Genomic DNA, 23,662 nt, shown 5'->3' with positions numbered 1-23,662 from the left:
AAATCCCAGGCGTGTACATGTAATCCCCTGATCCTTAATTTCTTCATCTTTATGTTTTTTTAAAAGATTTTATTTATTTGACACAGAGAGACACAGTGAGAGAGGGAACACAAGCAGGGGGAGTGGGACAGGGAGAAGCAGGCTTCCCACTGGAACAGGGAGCCTGATGCAGGGCTTGATCCCAGGACCCTGGTTCATGACCTGGGCCAAAGGCAGATGTTTAACTGACTGAGACACCCAGGTTCCCCAATTTCTTCCTCTTTGAAATGGCACGAACCTTGCTTCTCTTCTAGGGTTGTCATACAGAACGTAAGTGATATATGAAGTCTCCTTCTATGCCTACTGAACCTACTGATTGACTTATAATAGGGTGTATCAAGGTACATGCCTGTGTGTGTGTGTATGTGTGTGTGTGTGTGTGTGTGTGTGTGTGTGTAAAGAGGTTAGCAAACTCAAAGTTGTTATTCCAAGCTCTTTCAATTACTCATATTTTAACAGTGTTATAGCCATGGCCATCTTAGAAACAAAAGCTCAGACAGAGCCTGGTGAAAAATGGTTTCACCAGGCTCTTGAAACAGTCATTAGAAAGCAGTGTTTGAGGATCTCAACATCTATGTGTTACTAAGCAGATCAAATGTTGTCAAAATATTATGCTCGTTCTCCCTCTTGATCCACTCATGGCCCAACTAGATACTTGTGATTTATTATAAATGCTAAAAATAGATCACTAAGCAGTTTATTTAGTATGAATCCACTAAACAGATTATATATATGCTTTGACAAAAAGACCCAAAAAAGGATGGATGTTCAGTAAAATATTAACTACTGTTATAATTTCCGGGTGGTGATATTTGGTTGGTTTAAAGGTCTTTCTTCCTTTTTAAAAAGGTTTTATTTATTTATTTGAAAGAGAGAGAATGAGAGAGAGAGGACAAGAGAGGGTAGGGTCAGAGGGAGAAGCAGACTCCCAGCTGAGCCCAGAGCCCTGTGTGGGACTCAGTCCTGGGACTCCAAGATCAAGACCTTGAGCCAAAGGCAGTCGCTTAACCAACTGAGCCACCCAGGTGCCTAAAGGTCTTTCTTAATGCTTTCTTGTAATCATTCAAACTGGATATAATAACATCAGAGTCCTGAGCATCTGAAAGAACCCAGGGTTTTGGAGTTCTTAGTTTTCCCCCTTCCCTTAAACACGTATGTGAGGCATCCAGTAGAAGGAAACCACAGGCAACAGAGCTGAAACAGGTCACCATGGGTTCAGGCAGAGTAAGGGTCTGGAGTTAATTATTTTCCTAAATTTTTTTCTCAAGAGTGAGTGATTGATTTCTATGCCTGTCAGTCTTTCATTCATTCACCCATCCTGGCATTATCCATGCACTTGGTCATCAAAGAGTTGTTAGACAGTTATTATGCAGTGTTGAGGTGGGGCATGGACTGGTTGTCAAAAGATTGAAGTTCAAGTTCCGCTACCATTTTTCTGAAGCCACAAGCCCTTAGTCCCTTCGGGCCACCTAAGGCTCTCTGATCTATAAAATGGGACTTGTAATGAGTATGAAAGCTCTTTGAGAACTCCAGAGTGCTGTGCAGGGAAGGAGTTTCCGTAACATGCCAAAAACATGCCAAGAGTGCAAGATAGTAAGGTTAAGTCACATGGAACCTGTGCTCTTGAGAAGTTTGTACTAGTGTGGTCTGCTGGCTTAATGCCAAATCCAGCAATATGAAGTATGGGAAGAATGTCTTCACCGGAAGCCAGGAAACCTGCTGGCAAGTTTAGTTTGGGCTGCTGACATGATGTGTAACTACGAGCTACTCAATGACCCCCTCTGACTCTTGACTTTTTGTCTCTCTTTATAAGGAATTATTAAGCCTGATTATCTCCAAAGCACCTGCCAGCTTGGACATTCTATGAAACAAGTGAGATCACGAAAGATGTGAAACATGTTAGAGGTATTCATCATAAGCTGATATGCATCACATACTGCTTTCTGTTTGTACAACCAAGACACAGGAACATTTTAGACAGTGCCAGCATCCCATAGGGTAGGTCCTGGGTCTGTTGAAGCTGGTCTTCTGCTGGGTCCCTGCTCAGTGTCTGTCCCCGCAGCAGAGACAGAGAGCAAACTCTAGTACAAGATGACTAGGAATCCACTTTTACGTCCTAAATAAACATGATTTGTCAATTTTATTAGCTATTTCTCAAACCTCACTAAAAAGTGAGTCTGGATAGGAGAAACTGAAGGCAGGAGCAGTGGGTAGCCCATGTTTGTAATCTTGGGCCCAGGGTCTAGGGTCAGCTCAGCCAGGTGCTGCAGAGTGATATTCATTTATTCATTTGTTCATTTATTCAGGGGACATTTATGGTGTACCTACTCTGTGTGTTAGGCATTGAGTTAGACATTTGAGATAAGATGTGTAGAACATAGTTTACTAGACTATGCTTTTCCTGAGAGCCAGAGCCTTGTCCTTATTTCTCTAGTGCCTGCACATGACCCTATCTTGAGGAGCATGTACACGAGTGGGTCTTTAGAAAGGTAGTTTTCTTTCCTGGAATTCAGTGTTCCCATTTGTAAAATGTCTTTTTGGGGGGGGGCGGTGTCAGACTTAATGATATTCAAGATCCCTTCTAACTTGGGTGTTTACTTCTGCTGCTACATTTATTTGGTGTCCCGTAGTGAAGGTTTGCATACGGGATAGAGCAAAGGTCACAGAACACTCTGCTGCGGAGGTAAGCTGCGACCGTCTAGCCTTCTGGGAGTGTGCGAAGCCCCTCAACCACAAGGATCCAGACTGGGAGCAAGATGTTGTGTCTGAACACCCTCAGGACAGAGAACCAGAATCTCCGCTGAGTTCCTGTCACCACCCCCGCCCCCTGCTTTTACCTGTGTCACCCAAACTCTCTGGGGATGGCAACACCTACCTCACATATTACTGTGATGATTAAATGTGAAAACACATATGAAAGGTCTTTGTAAACTCTGAAGTGCTTTATACATGGAAAATAGAATTAATATTCATGAAAGAGGAAGAAATAGAAGGGTACCTTAAAGGATAGATAGGCACTACCTAAGTGGGTGTCAGACACTAAAGTACATACTTCATAAAAATCAATCATTTAGTCCTCCTGACATGAGATAGGAGTTATTATTTTTCCTATTCTACAGATGAAAAAATTGGGTCCCTGGGAGTTTAAGTAACTCACCTGGGATTATCCCCAAGTAAGTGGCAAAGCTAGGGCTCACACCAGAGGAGGCTGGCTGCACTTAACCAATGTGTCTTTCTGCCACACTTCATGGAAAAATGTTTTCTAATCCAAGTTAATTCCAGCCAGTAAACTTGACCTGGGAGCCAGACTGGGCCCTGGGCACATGCTGATGAAGACACAGGAGCGTAAGCCAATAAGGAGAGACTCTAAGGAAGAAGGAAATAGATGCCACAAATATGACTGGCATTGGAATAATGTAAACAAAATGTGGAGATGGAAAAGAGGAGGACTGTTCCAGAGGCTCTGCATTTAACAGACTAAGGAACTAGGTAGTGGATGAAGAGAAGTTCAAGGTAAGGCTACGAAAGAGAGGTATCGGAGCCTGGTGGTGAAGGATAGTGAATGACGCAGGAAGCGATTGGAGCCTAGCCTGGAGTCAGTAGGGAACGATGAAGGGTTTTGGAGCTGGTGAGTAGTGCATCAAAAGTGGACTTTTAAGAGAGTTAAGCTAATAAAACAGAAGAAAGCCATTTTTCTTGGATCGACACTATTGCCATAGTCTGTAGACTTGTAAAGATGAAGTTAGATTCAAGTTAATTTTTCAATTTTGATCTCTTTGGGAAAGGGAGATGAAACTTCAGGGATTTAGTACCATCACTGATACTCAGAATGGTGAATAGCGGAGAGCTGGTTCCAGTCAGGAGTGGTGTGTTCCCATCCATGCTTGCCTATTTTCACTTCTTTGTTGGAGTTGAGTGGTGGCCTTGCCTCTGATGGACCCCTCCAATGATGGGGAATCTTTACTCCACGAAGCAGGCTGCTATTCTTGGCCAGCTCCTACCACAAGATTGAATTTATTTTTTCTTTTTTTTTCCCCCTCTTCCCTTCTCTTCTCCTCTCTTCTCTTTCCCTCTTCCCTTCCCTTTTTTCCCCTTTCCTTTCCAATTATTTAACTACATGTGCTCACATTGCTTTATTCAAATCTAAGCATATCTTTATTTCATATCGCCATGTTGGTAACCCCCACATCCTCAGATTTGTCTGAGCTGTCAACAAGGGAATTTTGTGGGGGTCTGAAGAGGTGGGATCCAGGAACAAGTGAGGAAACCTCACAGATCATCCCTGCCACCACCAGTGCCACTGGGTACCAGGCAGTGAGATTCACAAGTGAGTTAGCCATGGCTCTTGACTCTGAGGGTCTCACACACACTAGAGTACAGAGGAAGGGGGTAAGCAAAAAAAAAAAAAAAAAAAAAAGTATAAAGAATCTGCCATGTATACATAGGAGGCCCCCAGTCTAAGCTTCAGGGGATCAGGATGGCATCTGGTTTTGTTTACAACACTGTACCCTCTGTGTGTAGAATGAGACCTGGCATGTTCTCAATAAATGTTTACTGAATGAATAAATGAGTGATTGAATGAATAAGCATCTGATAACGTCTGATCTAAAACCATAATTCGGTTCTCCCGACTGTCGACTTAATACTTAACTCATATAGGGGCACCTGGGTGACTCAGTGGGTTAAAGTCTCTGCCTTCAGCTCAGGTCATGATTTCAGGGTCCTGGGATCGAGTCCCACATCAGGCTGTCTGCTCGGTGGGGAGCCTGCTTCTTCCTCTCTCTCTCTCTGCCTGCCTCTTTGCCTACTTATGATCTCTGTCAAGTGGATAAATAAAATCTTTAAAAAAATACTCAACTCATATAATCTGCCAATCCCTATTTTGTAAGGTCTCCTATGAGGCTTGACTTAACAGACAGATATTAACCAATTGAGAAGAAGCGTAAGGGCATTCCTGCTTTATGTGACAACACTGCCCATCCCAGCGCAGACTCCTTGACCACATGTTGAATCCACAGGAGCCTGACTTGTTGAGTGAACATGAGCAAACCACTTAAACTCTTTAAACTTAGGTTTCCTATCTCTTAAAGCAAGTGTCTATCATGTCTAGTTCACATAATCGTTCACTAATCTCCTGCTGGGAAAGAACTTGATCTCCTGGAGAAACCATCGGCATGAAATCATGAAATCGGTGGACCTCTTTCCTAAAGCAGCTTGATCTTTTCAGAGCATTCAGACTCAAAGTTTAGCCCTACAGAGCAGCTGACATTCGAGGGGCATTTGAACCTGTGAACTTTTGGCTTAAAAGTAAGAGTTCAACTCTCCCCAAGTTCTCTCTGGTGTTGCAAGTTGGCCGAGGGTGGCTGCCGCACTCTGCGTACGACCGGAAACCCCAAATTGGGTTTGCATCTATCTGGCCGAGGTACCTTCCCCAGCTCCACCTCCAGATGTTCCACGGGGGTTTGAGGTGTGGTGGGGGAGTTAACAGAGCTTGGTGTGTCTCTGACAGAGGCGAATGTGTGCACCCGCATGCACGAGAGAGCTGGGGGTGGGCGTGTCCCAGCCTGTTTCTGTACAAGGGTGCCGCAGACAGCCTCAGGTCCGCTGGGCAGAAGGAAAATGCTTCCGTAATCACAAGAGAGAGGCTTCCCCATCTTCTCTCCGAGAATGTTTGGAGGCCATTTTTTTTTTTTTTTTTCCAGCAAACTGCCAGGCTTTCCCCCCAACATCAGTAATATTTCAATGACTTTTACAAACTCGCCTGCCTGCTTTTTAATAAGCAGGGCTTTGCATTGATGGTACGTGTGCAAAGTCTGACCTTTTCATAGGAAAAAACATTCATAACCAAAGCCTATATATAGAAGCTTAAGACTGGAGCAGATAAAGATGTAGGTCATATGACTTTTTTGTGTGCGAAGCATAATGTACGAGGGATGCAGTAGACAATTCAAAACTTATGAAATACTGCCACTGGTTTGAGCCCTCCTAATATTTATCAAAGGCTTTAAATAATGATTTTGTTTTCAACTGGGAATTATAATGCCACCTTCTATTCCTGAGTACAGGAATTTTTTTCCACAGGGGAAATTTACTTAGTTTAAAAATATATTGTGCTATCTAGTTAACTCTTAAGGGAAAAAACGGTTACCATAAAAATGCATTCAGTGAACAAATATATAAAATAGTATGATAGTAATCAAAAGATCTGATTTGTGGCACTTATCAGAGGAAAACATTTCCCCAGGCCCGACATTACCCAAGGGAACATAAACCAGATTTCTCAGCATTCAAGGCTAACATGACCTGGGAGTTGTCTGCCTTTCCAACAATCCTCTCAACACCTCTTTATACTCTTTGTTCCACCAAATCTTACAAGTCTCTGCCTCTATGTTCCTTTATTTTTGCCTTTGCTCCCTTTACTCTCTCTTCTTGGGACTCCGTTTCTCCGAAATTCTTGCTTGCCCAAGTGTATTCTGAAATCTATGGTGCAGCCACAGTGGCCTCCTTGAATTCCCCCTTCTCTTCCTTTCCTGCCCTTCCCAAGCTCTTTGCTTTTTCATGAGCTAGTCACAGCTTGTTCTGGACTATGACTACTGGTGTTCATGTCTTATATCTCATTCCACTATACCAGGAACTCTTTGAGGGCAGGGCAAGAATAATGTTTGAGGCACTCTCTAGCAGCCTTAGGTATAGCTCCTCATACTGGAGACCACATACAATAGAAGGCACCTATAAAATACATTCCTGCGAAATATGTATTGAGTGAGTGAATCTGGCTTTGGAAGCACTAGTAGTGATTTGTTGAGCATTTCGCATGTATGGCCACTCTGCTAAGCAAAATCTCATATAAGCATCAGCAGTGAACCCATGATGTTACTGTTAGTGTTACCAGAGCTGAAAAAAAACTTGGTGGGCCTGGGTGGCTCAGTGGGCTAAAGCCACTGCCTTCGGCTCAGGTCATGATCTCAGGGTCCTGGGATTGAACCCGGCATCAGACTCTTTGCTTAGCAGGGGGTCTGCTTCCTCCTCTTTCTCTCCGCCTGCTTGTGATCTCTGTCTGTCAAATAAATAAATAAAATCTTAAAAAAAAAAAAGAAAAAAGAGAACTTAAAGAATTTCAAAACCTCACTCAACATCAGATAGCTGGCAGAACAATGGGCCAGGATTCAGACTCAGACCTATAGGGCCCAGGGGTCTGTGGAAGCTGACTTGTTCCAGCTTGTAAGAGCTGATTGCTAAATTATCAGTTTTGTGGGGAACCTGGGTGGTTCAGTCGGTTAAGTGTCTGACTTTGGCTCAGGTTATGATTTCAGGGTCCTGGGATCGAGCCCTCCATCAGGCTCCGCATCGGTGGGGAGTCTGCTTGGGAGTCTCTGTTTCCCTCTCCCTCTGCCCCTCCCCACTACATGAATCCATGAGCATGCTCTCTTTTTTTCAAATAAATAAATAAAATCTTAAAAAAAAACCCAAATTATCAGGAATTTTGTGAACTGGTTGAAAAGCACAGCCATTACTAAATATTATATCATGTAAACATACAAAAAATTATATTAAAAGCAATGGTAATAAATAATCAAATTCACCACTTTCTGTTTATTTTATGACCTTCTGTTAAATATGCTCTTGAGGTTATCAATATTCCCAATATTGGAAAATATGACACATGTGGGCCTCCCCTTACCACAGCCCTCCCCTTGTAGAGCCACTTGTTGAGCATTTACCAGAACACCACTGGCCTGGCCCCAGAGCCAGATAGTGCTGTAGTAATAGGCCTAGGGCCCAAGATGTACATGGACTTCGCTGTTTCCTGATTTAGCTTTCTAGTAGGGCCCCACTTTGGGCCACTGCAGGTCAGCTGCTTCTTGATGACAGGAAATTGACTTTCGTTAAACTCTTTTGGGCTTTGGGGTTGGAGTGAAAATAATTCTATAGTTTTATGCCTATATTCACATATCCTAAACCTTACCACAGATTTAATTATTATCTTCATCATACCCTGTATATGGGAATATACGATGTATCTCTTGCAGAGGAAAATGGGGATTCCAAAATATGGCTATAAAGCGATTTCCCCTGATTTTCATGAATGCAATAGCCTGTTGTTTTGGGTACATGTCCTTCAAGCCTAGGTTTCATGTGCCTGGTGTCTGCAGTACATATCTTATAGGTACCTTACCTGAAATGAAATATGAACTTCATTTTTTTTTTTTACAGATTTTATTTATTTATTTGACAGAAAGAGAAAGAGAAAGCAGAAGCAGGGGAAGCAGTAGAGGGAGAGGGCGAAGCAGGCTCCCCACTGAGCAGGGAACCCCATGTGGTGTTGGATCCCAGGACCCTGGGATCATGACCTGATCCGAAGGCAGAACCCACTGAGCCACCCAGGTGCCCCTGATATATGAACCTTGAATCAGAGGTTTCAGTACTAGTTCTTTAACTCAGGGCAAGTTAGTTAACATCGCTGGGCCTCAGTTCTCTCATCTGACCAATGAGGAGTTTGGCCTAGATGTCCTTGAAAGGACCTTCTGGCTCTAGTTCCAAATGACACAGCATGCTGCTTCTCTTCTCTAGGGCTTGGTTTGTGTATCTGTAAACAATGGGGTTGAACTAGGGAATTCCCAATGTCCTTTGCAGTGCTGGAAGAGGATGAATCCTGGTGGAAAGCCGTGTTTTCTATCTAGCATGTCATTCCTATCAGATACTATCATGCTTCATCACCAGAAACATGCCAGATAACCTGTGAAGTACCCAGAACTCTGGTAACCCAGAGGACTTGGAGATGGTACAGGAGCTCTAACTGCCACAGGGAGGCCAGGCTGTGCTGGCCCTCAATACAAAGGGAAATGTGTAGGTGCAGGGAACACCCCTGCCATTTTCTTTTAGATGGTCTAAAATACTAAAGGAGTGAGGGTGAAATACCTGTACAGGGGTTATGGTTTGACATTCCAGTTGGGTCTGCAGTGAAGGACGGGGAAGAGAGGCCTGAGACATAAGACAAGTGATGATTTCTATTGGTCTGTGGAGAAGAGAAAGAAGGGATGAAGAAAGGGAGGAAGGAAAGAAGGAAGGAAAGAAATATGTAATTTCTGGGTGAGCAGAACACAAGTGCTCAGAGACAATGTCTCCTTCCTTAGCCTTGTCTGTTGACCCTGAACCTTTGTATATTTGTGGAAAATCAAAAAGCATTCTTAACTCCTCATCAACATCTTCATCTTAATCCCCACCCACACAGCTCCATATGCTTTTCCGGTTGTAAGCACTTTCGCTTCCATAATCTCATTTAACTCACAAGATGACTCTGTGAAGTAGCTATTATTACTTAGACTCTTCAAAAGAATTGGAGATTCAGAAAGGGAATTGATATTGCTCAAGATCACCTAAGTGTAGGGCTGAGGCTGAGCCCGTTCATTTGACTCAGACTGGTTTGCCTTTCTAGCCCCCAAATATCCTTACTGGTAGCTGAAATGACAAATTTCTGAGCTGCTGCTCACCCAAGGGCCTCACAGAGCCACAAAAGAGAAAGAAGAAATTGAAACACTCACAGACTAATTGAATCCTAGAAGTGGAAGGGACCCCACACATCCCTTGGTCTACCTCTTCAAGTTTCAGATGGGGAAACTGCAACTCAGAGGCACATGCCTTTTCCAGGTTCTTGTTCAGGATCACAATCAAAGCTGGGACTTCACCTCTTGTCCTTGTCACCCACTCTGGCATAGTATACTTTTATTGGCTTTTTAGCCACCAGCAACATTAAGAGGTCATAAGTACTTCAAAATCCTTGACTACTATTGTGAGGACAATGTAACATTTTGTACCAGCGTAGACACAGACTGAAGAACCTTGGATGGAAGGAGTCCAACATGCTCCAACCTCAGCTGTCATTTTGCATTCATCCACTCTGTGCCAGCAATTGGATTTATTGCTGGTGAGAACAATGACTCATGCACTTTTGATGCCAACCAACTAATTTATCATGCCATGACTTGGTAGGTACAAATGTTTAGTATGTGATCAAAAATATAGACTCCCCTGTCATCCAATCCCTTCAAATTGGTCTTGCCTGAGCCTGAGAAAGTGGACTTCCTCAAACCCAAATCAAACTTCTATCCCAAATGTAACCAGATAGACTTTATCTTAATACCTGATTACTTGTAATCTAGTCGTAAATGCAGGCAAAATAGAATAGGGACAGTTGCCTCATATAGGAATTACTGTCCTGAGTCTATCCCTACTGCTTTTATTAAATTGATCTGTTAACTTTGGCAACTCTTCTCTTTTTTTTCTCTTTCAGCCTCATTATTCCTATCAGCCAAGTGAGAGGATTAAGGTGGATGATCTTTTGGTGATTATCCATTCCCATGAACTCCTTATAAGATCATACCTTTATTAAAGCCATCCTGATACATCCCAGTTTTTCTATACGATCATGCTATGCTTTGGAAGTAAGGTTTGGCCTCTGTTCTCAAAGAGTTCTTCACTGTTTTTAAAAGGACGAGGGACTCCTTAAAAACTAAGGTGAGCTTTATCAATTTAACCTGCTTGAAGTTAACTTCAGGATCAGTAATGAGAGTAAAGCAAACAGAAATTGATATGACTTAAGCTCTCTCTCTCTCTCATTATGATATAATCTTTTGAAACCCATTTGGCAGGCCAGAATGACAGGCCACATGCTATCACAATCCAAGGAGTGAAGATGAATTCAGGAGGGGGAAAACCAAACAAACCAAAAACTCCAAAGGGCTAAAAACCAATAGAATGTTTTATTTTAAAAGTAACAGGTAGTTGTCTCAAGATTCAGCTGCCTTTGATCCTAGAGATCTGACTGTCATGATTTTTCTAACATGGTTATGAGAACTCAGGTCTAAAACTTGGGTCTCTTCCTTCATTTACTCAACTGGTATTTCTTAAGTGCCTCTGCAGTGCCAGGCACTTGGTTATGGCTGTGGGGAAACAGGGATGATTTTATTATCACTCTGATCATAAGGAACTTGGAGTCTTATGGAGATGATCTGGCATGTGCACAGATTCCTATAGTGTAAGGTAGTGGCTTCCGTGCCATGAGAAAGTTCTGGTTGCTGAAAGGAGAACAAGATTCCATCTTACCGGAAGTACTTCCCAGAGGAGGTGACATCTTCAGTCTTAACGGTGGCCAGGCAGGACTTTCTTTCAGTGTTTATGAGCCAGAGACTGGGGAGCTCATTTCTCAGGGATCTTGGTGGTTTTTTTGGTAGTATGTTTCATCTGTAGAATGGGATAATAATTGAATCAACCTCATCGACTTGTCGATACTATATGAGCTCATACGTGTCAAAGCTCTCAGAAAGGTTCCTGGGACACTGTTAGTGCTCCAAAACACTAATCCTTATTTGTAGTCTTAACATCTGACTGAAACTACACAAAGGTTTCTTGTAGTCTGTAAAGAGAGATCAGTGGAGGGAAGACCCATGCTCACAGAAGGCCTTTGTTGTTACAATAAAGGCTACTCCGCTATTCGCAAGCATCCAGGCTACCTGGTTCCCTTGCTTCCTGTCCTGGTCCTGGTCCTCTCCTCCCCTGCTGGCCTTTCTTTGGCTCTCACTCTCAGACACACACACACACACATATGCATACACACACACATCTATTTCTTTCTGTAGAAGCTGGATTGTTTATCAAAAGCCCCGGGTGTGGGAGTGTTTCAAATGATTTTTGGAAACTGAAATGATTTTAGAGATGATAGGCATCAAGACTGTGGGTGCGAAATAAAAACAATAAGCGAGCTCATATCATTGAAGAGAGGTGGGTTTTCCTTTTGTTGTTTTTTCTTTTTCCAAAAGCATCATCATTTATGTGGTCTGAAAATAATCTTTCCTCTGGAAAGTAGACATCGCAGCATACGGCACAGAGATGTAGCTGATTAATTGCATGAAGGACTCAGTCTCTTTTGAACGAGGGTTCATTCTCTTTCAGGCATGGCAGCCTACAAGAATGAATTTGCTTTGACTCATGTATTTTACATAAACCAAAGAGGTTATCCCTAAGACGACCTGTCTGGCTTACTGCTCCCCACCCCCACTGCGTCCCACATACTGTCACAGGAAGGCATTAGCGGTTTCAAAACTTGTTCAAAACTTCAAAACTTTCTCTCAGAGATGTTCTTACTTTAACCAAGCCGGATTTCTACATTAAAACATAATCTTTACTGTGCCCATTGTAATTAATGATTGTGGGCATGTTATCCTTTTAGATGTGAAAATAATGAGACACTCTTTCTCACTTACCGTGAGTGCGGGCAAATCGTGAGCAAAGGTTTGCCTTCCTGGATCCAGCTGTGGTTTGTTTTCTTTGTTCACGCTGTCAACAAGGATAAATACATGCAAGAAGCTGAACAGGACTGGGGTTCTTGGAGCTCCTCTAGTTCACCCCACCCACACCTCCATTTTACAACAGGAGAAGCTGAGGGTCAAAGCGAGAAAGTGACTTGTGTAAGGTCACACAGGGGTTAGAACCCAAGACTTCTACTGCAGTCCAGGATTCTAGCAATAGAACAAGAGATTCAAAGGCTAGCACATAACCACAGCCTCAGAAACATCCGTAGCTTCACGAAGTGTAATGACACGATGCAATAGTATCTGACCTGAAATGGTTATAAGGATAAATAAGATAATGAATGCAAAATACACATGTAGAATCTTAAAACACTAACTAGGTGGTTGATAAAGATGGAAGAACATCTAGCCCAATCAAAGAAAAACTTTTGTTTTCCTAAATAATTAGTAACTTTCTTAAATAATTAGGAAAACTTTGTTTTCCTAAATAATTTGTAAAACAAACTAAATAATTAGTGTCTTCTTGCAAATTAAACAGAAGTCTCAAGGCCATTTTAACTGTCTGTGTGCTTTTGTGTCTTCTTTCAGCCTGAGTTTTTTTGCATAGCTCGGTACTAGGAAGTTTCATGTCATTCTAGAACTAAAGATAACTTGTCTCAGTCTATCCTACAGCTAACAATTTTCAAACGAGCACAAGCGCGGCTAAGATCAAAAGCAGATGCATTCAACTAAACTTGAAGGTGGCATTTGCGGACCTAAACCCAGGGCAGGACATCTCAACTCTGAGTACAGGATTCCCCAGTCAAATAGGTCAATAATTTCTTTGGCACCGCAAAGGCTATTTCCCTCTAGAGCAAGGGGGACTGGGAGAGGTGGGTGAAGGTTAATCCGCAGGGTAAGCTGGGCTCAGGAATGGAGGTACACGCTGCTCTTGGACCTTTTTAGATCTGGATTTCAGACAAGTAGAGTCACCTGTAAGATTGGCAGAGACATAGTTCATGCTTGTAGAAGCAGGATTAGACGTGTTTGGAGCCAACCACAGGAAGAAGTTCCCACGAGACGGAGTGTGGTTCTGAACTTTCGAGCAATCTAAACTCTTCAAACGTGGAGCCAGGTTGCCTCTGAGAGAGCAGGCTCCTCACTCCAACAGCTGTTCAGCAGAGGCTGTGGAGGGGATGCTGAAGGGGAAGAGTCAAGCTGAGAGGGGCTGCAGACCAGATAGGACTTCCCGTGGTCTGCCACAGCGCCCAAGTCTCTCCAAGAGTCTAGAGTCCTTTTCCCACAGAATGAAGATGCTGGGGGAGCCACGGGAGGCAGAAGGACTACACGCAGGACAGGAAATCCTTGAGCAGCCTCACCTTTCTTTCCCATAATAGGAGAATGATGGGGTCCTGCTCTGAGGGAAATGAAGGGTCACAACCTTCCAAGGCAATAAAAGGAACTGCCGCTAGTCCTATATTCGGGCAACATGTGGAAGTCCTTGTTTTCAGATGTATTAGGAGGCTTTGTTTTGGGTTGGTGTTTTTTGTTTTTGTTTTTTTGCTGTTTTTTTTTTTTTTTCCTCCAGTATAAAGGCTTCCATCACTAAAGGGCTATGATCCAGATTGTGCAGCTGGGTTGCCTGATGCTAGGTGGTAGCAGGTTCGGAGGACCATCCTCCCCTGCCTAACAGGTGCAGTCCTGGTGTGGACTGTCATGGAGGGAGGTGGTGCTGGGCTGGCTGTAAACTATTACTTGATATTTGTGCTACTGCTTTGAGAGGCCAATGGGATCCTTGGAGAGTGTCCCACTATTAATGAAAATGCTCCATAGAATGTTAATTCCATGAGATTCCTATTCTAGGGCCAACTTAGAGGAATGTTCCATATCCATAGCCCCCTTCCCCTGTAGATTTGCATGCAAAGGCTCTGAGAAGGGCTGGAGCAAAGCAATGTTTCATTTTGAATAATCTTGCTTTTCTCTAACTTATTTGGCCGCGGCGACCATTTTAACCTAATGCTACTACCATCATGAGGACTGATGCTCTGTAAAGAGCGCTCGAGTACTTGGGGTAATGTTTTTGGGTTGTCCCATAGATTTGGCAGTCCCTTACACAGGGACCAACAGACTGTTAGAACTGAAAGAAACTCAGCATTTAAGAAAGAAAGCCGAGGCCCAGAGAGTTATACAAAAGTAATGACCAACAGCCATTCACCTTGACCTACAGAACACCTGAAGTTTAAAAATGTCAACAAATGACTGTGTGGCACGAGGTCGTGGATTTTGATGTCATATTACATGTATGTACAGTCAGATGGGAGTTACAGGGATACGGTACTTGGACCTGACCTCTCATCGGGGTTTCTGGCCTTTTCCACTACCACCACTTGGGCCCATCATTCTACCTTTATCAGCACTGGGTCCTCTCCTCTCTGAACTGGGGAGGATAATGCCTATCTGGCTGGTTTCACAAGTTCTGGTGAGAATCAAGAGGAAGGATGTGAAAGTGGTTTATAAATTGTAAGATCCTATATAAACGGCAGAGGCCTTTCCTTCTGCGAATGTGTTGATGCTCTGGCCGGCATCAAGAGGATGCATGGATTTTCCATTGCTCTCCTCTTTTGTGAAGATGGTTTGCATGGCATCTCCACAGATCCCATTTTTTAATCTGCTTTCATGGGTTAAAGAGGTAAGCCGTGCGTGGGAGCTCTTGGGACATCGAGTCAATGACTTTACACTCACAGGCAGCCAAGTTGACTAACAAGGGACGCAGAAAGTTATGAGTAAGCCCAAACTCTTAGCAGAGTTTTAGCTATTTGGCTCCTAATTCTCACCAACACCTGTGAAAAAAGCAAAGGCCTCCAAGTCCTGTGTTGTCAGGACTAACACAAAAAGTAGAAGAGGAAGACGCTAACAAGATCACCATGAAGAGAAGAGACAGAAAGACGCGGTGGATGAAGTCTTGGTATCTCATATTTGGAATGTTATTGATGATCTGAGGGTAGTGTATGAGGGCTTAAGTGAAATGAATCGGTGGTTTCAGTTCCGGATATGGTATGCAAAGAAAAAACAATCACTCTGAAATTTAGAGCTTCCTCGTCTGTGCTTCAGGAAGCTGTACACCTGAAGCTGAGCGTGGAAACTGACTCATTTCTCACCCTTTGAGATTAGCCTCTCTAGCCCCCAGACTGTGGGTAGGATCTGAGGCCTCATGGGGAACCAGCATTGAGTCTGGCCAAACCTGGAGAAAGAAATCAGAGAGAAGGGTGTTGAATGCGCAGCTCTTTCAGGGTGCTTGGCCTCTCAGAAGTCTCTATAGGCAGCGGACCCTCTGGACAAACTGTCCCTGAAGCTTTTCGGTACAGTTGCTGTTGGGGGTAGGTGCGTGGCGTGAAATGGGAGAAAACCAGAATACAAATGCAGCACCTACCTTATTTTCAGAGTCACATGAAAGCAGGTTGGCTGACGGACTCACTCGGGGAGAAAACATTACCCTGAGGCTGCATCTAAAGGGTATCAAAGTGCTTTCACACCAGCAAGTCCCAAGAAGCAATGAAGTGCTCTCCCTGACTGTCTTGGCAATCTGTGAATTTGGTATTCCGCCTGCCACTCAAGTACCAGAGAGGTCAAGAAGAGGTATTTTAAATAAGTTACTTAAGAAGAAATGCATATTAGAGTTTATACTTTCTCCTTAAATAATGATGCCCATGATGCACGTAGAGGTCAGGGCCAGGAAGTTTGCGATCCTCGCCTTTATACCTCAAATACAGCTGTAGGGGACGGGGCAGGCAAACTGAGGCAAGAAACCCGGGATGATGCAAGGGGGCTCACATCTTCTAGAAGCAACTGTTTCAAGCTTGACCCTTTAGACCTTGAATCAGCAGTTCCCAGACTTTTTGCAGACCTACTTCAGCCAGAGATATAATCACTAAGATGGCCTTTTGCTTCCAGCACATTAAAAAAAAGAAAAAAAAAACACAACAACTTGTTTGAGGACAAGGAGAAGAACACTGGCTCAAAGGAGAAGTCATTGAGAAACAAGGATGCCGGGGGGCACAGGGGTGAAAAATTTGGCTTAGGGTCAGAAGATCCAAGTTTACAAGGGTTGTGACCTCTGACAGGCCACTGAAGCTCTCCAAACCTCACTTTTCTCAGTGTGAACACCAATTACAAAATGAGAACACATGTTTGAAAGCACTCACCTAACAAATGGCATGGGTTAGGCAAAGGTTCATAGCTGTGACTATATCTAAGCTTTTAAATAGTAATGATTAATTTGTGTTAGAAGTGAAATTTCAGAATTCCATCATAGGATCAGCATTAATCTTCCAAATATTCTCATCTGCAAAGCATTTAATGGAACATGCAAGTCCACGTGATTGATTTACTCCCATGCCACTTCCAAAAAGTATTTAAAATAACTTATGAGACATAGAGATGATGGTTTCATCAAAACATGGGACAAAAGATGTGAAGATGTGGTCATGAAAGGAGAAGACAGTGAGGGGGAAGAAAACTCAGAAGAAGAATAAATGTAATGAGGCGTATAGTATGACTTTGAGCTTCCCAGCAGCTGAGACAAAAAGGGAAATGCATTGTATTACACAGTCCTAGTAAAGGGAGTAATAAAGGGAGAATAGTTATGGTGGTCGGGGAGGCAAGGATTGCAAACTTCCTGGCCCTGACCTCTACGTGCATCATGGGCATCATTATTTAAGGGATATCAAAAAATAAATTGTGCAGGATCTCCAAATGGCAGTGCAGCAGAGATACTGTTCCAGTCTAACCACTAGGCGATATTTTCCTCTGAATCAGTGCTTGCCTCCCAGAACAAACAAACAGCAAGATGATTAATAGAAGGAGCAGGTTGCCTTTTAAAAAAATAGGACAGTGAAAATCAGAATATTTGCCCCTGGCTGGGGTGTGCCACTGGCCCAGGTACCCACAGAGGCAGTCACCATTCATTAGGGGAGTCAAGTAGGCAAGGCAATCTGCAAGGTGCCTTGCACAAGGTCACTCGGTGTCTCTGAGACTGACTCTGCATTCTGAGTTCCTTAATATGATTTTTTAGGTCACAGTGTTCTAGGCAAAGCTCCCTGTTGATGTACATCTCTCATGCAAGATTTAGATCACCTCTTTTCGGGCAGAGCTCCATGGAAACACCGCCCATGATTTCTGAAATGGAGTCTGATTGGATCCCGGTATTGCCCAGCTGGAGTGGAGAGTGTTCTCTGCAGTTGACACATTGCTGGACAGTTGGCAAACCTGAGACTACCAGAATCTAGTCCTTGGAGGCTATTATTATTTTAATTCCATAGTAAATTCCTGTTTACCTAAGATGGCTAGGGACTGGGGTATTCTGGGCGATGGAAAATTCTGGTTCATCTGGTTACCATTTATATCATCTACTGATTTGTCGTTCCCAAATAAGTAAATGATAACACACTTTGCTAAACACTTAAATCATACACTTATGATTTAAGCTTTTTTTTTTTTGATAATTCATAAGATACTTCAGGATCTATTGGCCTCCAATACCATCATTAAGATTGTAACCTCTTTTTCTGGGATCCTGGGTGAAACTCATAAGGTGTGGGAAACTGGGCTGCACCCACAGTCACTCCCAAACAGGCCACTGGGGTTGCTGTGATTTAGTTGAATCACTCTGCAAGATCCACTTGTTAGCAAGTGAAATAATAAACATATTAGCACTGAACCTGGTGTATAGTAAGTTCTTGTTTTGTCATCCCCTCCCACTCCCACCAAAAACATCAAGGGAAAAAGGATCTGTTTCCTTTAGTCGGCCAGTCTGGCATCTGAACAACTTAAGTTCATGGTTCACTTCATTAGGGACCACAGAAATAACATGCCTAATGCCACTGACTCTTATACAAGAGAACTAAGGCCCAGAGCAGGTATGTGACTCTGCCACAGTCTCGTGGATATTTAGGGTTAGAGCTGATGTGAGAACACTCGTCTATCCGGGCTCAGGATGGGGCTCTTTTGAACTGCTGGACTCCTGTGTTGTGCATTTTCCACTACAGCGGGAGACAGAGATGGAGAAGAAACGTGCCCTTTGCGCAGGGACTCTGGGAACTCACAATTATCAATACCGCTTGAAGGTCATCTCACACTGTTTGCAAGTTCCCTTCTGTATAAAAGCCCTGGCTTGGGCTCTGAGACAGTTCACAGGACGAATTGGGTCCCCAGGATCCAGTCAAAATAAAAACTTTTCAAAAACAGCAAAGAACCATACGACTCCCTACATCTGCGAGAGTACATTGATAAAAAGGCACCAGACAGGTTGAAATTCCTAGCATCTTTCTCTCCATTGCCTATGTTTTAAGCTTGATTCACTCCCCTCTCTGCCTCTTGGGTGCTTTCAAAGGTAAGTGTGTACTCACTTAACTTCCAAATTAATTTACAGTAAACTCCTCCCTGTGTAGAAAGAGGAAGAAGGAAATCAACGATTTTAATGCCGATTGCATTTTTGAAAGGCAGAACTCAATCTCTTTGAAATGAGCTGCTCTGTTGGTTTAGAAGTGTTTTTTTTTTTTCTGTAGTTTCAAATTCTGACTTGTCTCTTTTCCTCTCACCGTGCTCAGTGCTCTCACCGCTGCCTTGGATCATGGGCTTGGAAATCTGCTGTTTGTGCTGGAGAAACCCAGAGAGGGCTGAGGTTTCTGCTGCCTCCCAGAGTGATGGGCGAAATCTCACAGGAGACCCGCCCTGGAGTCCGAGGGCCCCAACCCGTGCTATTACTGCTGCCAGAAAGGTGCTTTTGATATGTGGCCTTCTAGATGACATCTCTTTAACTCCAGGAGCTTCTCAGAGAGATCTCTCTGTGTGCCTGTGTGCTTGTGTGTGCACACGTTAGCCCGAAAGCCTTGTGCTGATTGCCAGTAGATAATTGATCACAGTACCTTCTAGGAAGGGATCATACGAGGTCATGGGTCAACTCTCCGTGAGGCTTGAGTGATGTCACTCCCAACCCTCTGCTGCAGAAGTCGAGTCAGGGAGAAAAGGAAGCAAGTCAGAGCTAGGTTCCTCATCTGTCTACATCATCGCCTCTCCAGATCCTTCAGTGACCCGCCCGCCTCCTTGGCCTATAGGATGCATTCTAAACCTTGGAGACTGGCCCTCACAGGTAGAAAGAGGGCATGGCAAAAATAGGCACTGGTAAATATGTTTGAATAAAGAATAAGGCAGGTCTTCAAGAGCTGGCTGACCCCTTCTTTCCCACCTCCCCAGTGTGGTGAAGAATTCCCCTTCTTTTTCTTCTGTACCTTCTGCTATAGCCGAACACATTGCTCACCTTCCTCCAGTGTCCTGCACTCGGGACTGCACTATAGCCGTATGCAAGCACTTTTCCTGACTGCCATGGTGAAGGCCATTTCCGTCTGTCAAATACCCTTCCTCCTTTGGGAGGTATTCCCTTCTTCCTTCACCAAACCTGTGTCCCCCTGGGCTTCCTTCAAAGAACTTGGCTCTGCTATCTTACGTACGTTATAGACCTCCCTCGCTAGAGCATAGACTCCTTGAGTGCAGGACCCATTTCCTGGCTCCTTGCCTTCCTTGTGGTACCTAACAGAGAGCCGAACATGTGGCTGATGTCAAGCTCAGCTCTGTGGCTAGAATGGAATCTCGGGTCACCTTCTCTAGTCCAATAGAGAGAGAACAGAGTATACTCACTCTTTATTCCTCCATCGAAAGCTGAGTTAGGGATTATTTTAGTCCTCACCTCTGACCTAAATCTATATGAGTCTATCCTGAAAACCACACCCACAGATTATGCAGTAAGCAGAGGTAGCCACTGGAGCTATGTAACATAGCGGCACGGACTGGCCTGTCCAGGCCCTTGCATGGCACTGGAAATTTACAGGCATGTATAGCTATGCTGTTGCTGAGCCAGCTCAAAACTTGTTTTTCTTGAAGCTTCTTTCCTCAGCAGGTATGTTGGGGTAATGGTGAGCCTTGCCAACTGGGACAGGAGGACACCCAGCCTGTGCCCAGGTTTTATTTATCCCAGTACAGCTGGGCTCCACAGGCTTTTTGATCCTTCATCATGAACCGGGGAGCCCTTGAGTTTGCTCAAGCAGCCCCGCCAAGAAGACTGATTCCATTGACAGTAACCACTCATGATTTATGGACTCTCCAAACCTGGAATATCAGAGCTGGAGATAACCTTAAAAAAGCATCTAGTCTGATTCTCCATTTCACAGATGATGAGCCAGGTCAGAGTTGCCTTGTTTTTAAAATGAGGGGGATAGGGACGCCTGGGTGGCTCAGTTGGTTAAGCAGCTGCCTTCGGCTCAGGTCATGATCCCAGCGTCCTGGGATCGAGTCCCACATCGGGCTCCTTGCTCCGCAGGGAGCCTGCTTCTCCCTCTCCCTCTGACTCTGCCTTCCACTCTGCCTGTGCTCGCTCTCGCTCTCTCTCTGACAAATAAATAAATAAAATCTTTAAAAAAATAAATAAATAAATAAAATGAGGGGGATAGACTCTCCTCATCATCCACCTACCCATCCTTCCATCCAGTGATCTCTGAACCAACCCATTTGCTAGAGAGCCACCAACACTTCGGTGCCCCACCTGGGCTTAGCTCTAAATATAAAAACATGACTAAGACATGGTCCCTGCTCCCCACACATATATACACCAATAATTATGATTCAGTGTGAGGGGTTATAATGGAAGTGTGAAGGAAGCATGCTCTGAGCGCATAGAGGCATTCCGCTCTGCCTGGAAGAGTGAGGGAAGACTTTTAAGAAGAGCAGACATTCAAGCAAAACATTAAAGGGAGGTGAAGAGTTCTACGAACCAAGAGGGAGAAGAGGGATCAAAGAGAGAGAGCAGCCCGCGTGAACCTGGCGCCTCAGTAGAGAGGGCAGCAAGCCAGGAGACCAGTGAGCCTCCAGTGGGACTCCCGAGGAGACTGCGTGTTATGGGGTGCCGGACACATGCCACGGCTGGCCGAATGTGACCTCCGAAGGCTATGGTGGAGACCTCAGTCGCTGTGCCCACCACTGCAGCTTTATCTTGGGGGTGACAAGGAGCTTTTGAAACTTTTCAGATGGAGCAGTGTTGGATCAAATTCGCATCTTGTTGAGAATTCCTTGGCCACGGTCAGAAGAGGCAGAGACTATTGCTGGTGGGGGTTGTTGCAATTGTCCCAGAATAATAAAGGCAGCCAGTGAATGTTCAGATCCTTACATTGGATCAGATCGCCTCCATACTCCATACTTGGCCCCCACCTGCTTATGCTTCATCACAAATTCCTGTTGTTATTTTTTAAATAGTACTCATTACAGTGTTAAATCCTTATTTGTTTGCATGTGAATTGACTGTCTCCAATTCTGAAGTGAGAGCACCATCAGAACTCCTTCTCTGAGTCTCTGTCTCAGCATAGTATCTTTGGGTTCAGAACAGCTCCTGGGACATAACAGGTGCCTACAAAGTGTTTATAGAATGATTGGTGAGACCTTGACCTCAGGAAGTGGTAATGAGGATGGAGAGGAGATGGCCTTTAAAGCAGAAATACATCCTCCCTTTCCAGATCCATTATGTACTTAATAAGTGGATGGTAGCTGGTCTTCAGTAGACAGAGGATGTTACATTCTCAACTGATTGGACTTACTACCCACATCTGAGAATTTTTTGACAGGCAACACTATTTTTTCCCCTCTTGCCCTCTTCATGCCATGTGTTTCCACAAATTATCAGTCTGAAATGTAACGGTCTAGGGATCCTCTACTTTGCACCTTCCATCTTCTAGTCCCAGCTCTGCCCCTAACGTTGTGGGACAGACAGGTTATTCTCTCAAGACTTCAGTATCCCTGATTGTAAAATAAGAGTGTTAGCCAAGGACCTATGCGATATTTTCTACCTAACATGCTGTGAGTCTCTGATTACTCTAACTAGAACAAGAAGGCTTCTCTGTTTTCATTTTTTTTTAAGTACACAATGATTATATACAAAAACCTCATAAAACACATCATTTGTCTATTTCTCTGTTGTCCCTTTCAATTTCCAGTTGTATGTATTTTTACAGAGTTATAATCAGAGCACATGTACAATTTTGTGTTCCACTCTCATCCTTGAACATTATTTGTTATATGCCTTTCATGTTGCCACAAAGTCTTCTCATTTATCATTTTAATGGCTACATAATTTTTCATGGAGTTAACATATCATAAATTATTTAACCATTCCCAAATTGTTGGGACTTTGGATTCTTTCCAGCTTTTGATATTTTAAAGAGCTTTGAGCGTACGGGGTTTTTTTTTTTTTTTTCTTTTTTAGCGTTATTTTCCTTAGGGTAAATCCCTTGGAGTGGGATTATTAGATGAGTTTATGGCTCTTGAGAAGAATTGCCAAATGGCTCTCCGAAAGGATTGTTTCAATTTGTATTCAATTTGTGTTTCTCTCACTGAGTGTGCCAGCTTCACAGAAACCTTGCCAGCATGTTTTTAAAAATCAATTTCCTTTATTTTTTCAAGTTGAACTTGTATGAAATGGAGCTTCCTGATTGTTTCTGTATCAGAATTATCGTTAGTCAGGCTAACAGTATAATATAGTGCCTGGCGAATAGAAGCACTTCAAAACCAGTATTGTTATTATTAGAAAACGAGGGATCTTAGGAGCGCCAAGTGCGCTTGTCTTACCATTGAACTCAATATTTTTCTACCTCTGTCTCCAGTTCAGTTTACAGCAGATACTTACCCCTTGCCTTCAAAGTTCCTCTAATGAAAGTGCTGCCAAACCTTCTCTATTTCAAGTTGTCCATGGTTCCTTGGACTTAGAAGTTGGGCCAAGCTCCCTCCCCTATGGCTTCTTTCCTCCTTCGATTTCCTATCAAGAGATGATCCTCACTAGAAATGGGGCCCTGACTACCTTTCCTACAGCTGCTTCCTATGTTCATCTGAAGTTGTTCTTCACTTAGGTAGCTTCTCCTATTCTTTGTCTTCCCCCAAATAGTCTGTTGGGCATTTGAAGATGGTGATGAATTCCCCCACAGGTATTTCGTTCTCCAAGTTGGGTACTTTGTGTTTTAAGCTCTCCTTTATCCTATTCAAAATTTTACAATCCCTGCGGCTTTCGTCTGTGTTCTAGTTTGTAAAGTTCTCCCTTTAAGTGTTGGGTTTATTCATTTGGTAAAATTTACCGAGTATCTTCCAGATGACAAGCGGTCAGAGAGGAGCATGGCCCTGCCAGGTCTGAGTCTTAGAGAACTCTCAGGCAGCATGCTGGTGGGTAGGTCACGAGATGACACCCTTGGGAAAGTCTGATGGCCTCTTGTACAACCAACCAATGTATACTTCATTGGTAAAATGAT

At 43.6% G+C, this 23,662-nt stretch overlaps 2 long non-coding RNA genes across 2 annotated transcripts in view; one reads left to right on the top strand and one right to left on the bottom strand.

Moving 5' to 3' along the window:
• The window catches only part of LOC309846045, an 88,712-nt gene that overhangs the window by 19,369 nt on the left and 45,681 nt on the right, over window positions 1-23,662 (top strand). The window lies entirely within an intron of this gene.
• Window positions 6,943-12,395, bottom strand: LOC309846056. The gene is made up of 3 exons (XR_014301712.1): window positions 12,300-12,395; window positions 11,143-11,280; window positions 6,943-7,096 (listed from the first exon to the last, which is right to left on the bottom strand). It is a non-coding gene; the product is annotated as an uncharacterized lncRNA (long non-coding RNA).

This window comes from Mustela nivalis (genome assembly GCF_964662115.1).
Source record: "Mustela nivalis genome assembly, chromosome: 1".
NCBI classification, from domain to species: Eukaryota; Metazoa; Chordata; class Mammalia; order Carnivora; family Mustelidae; genus Mustela; species Mustela nivalis.
This window is presented reverse-complemented; position numbering and strand designations above follow the sequence as displayed.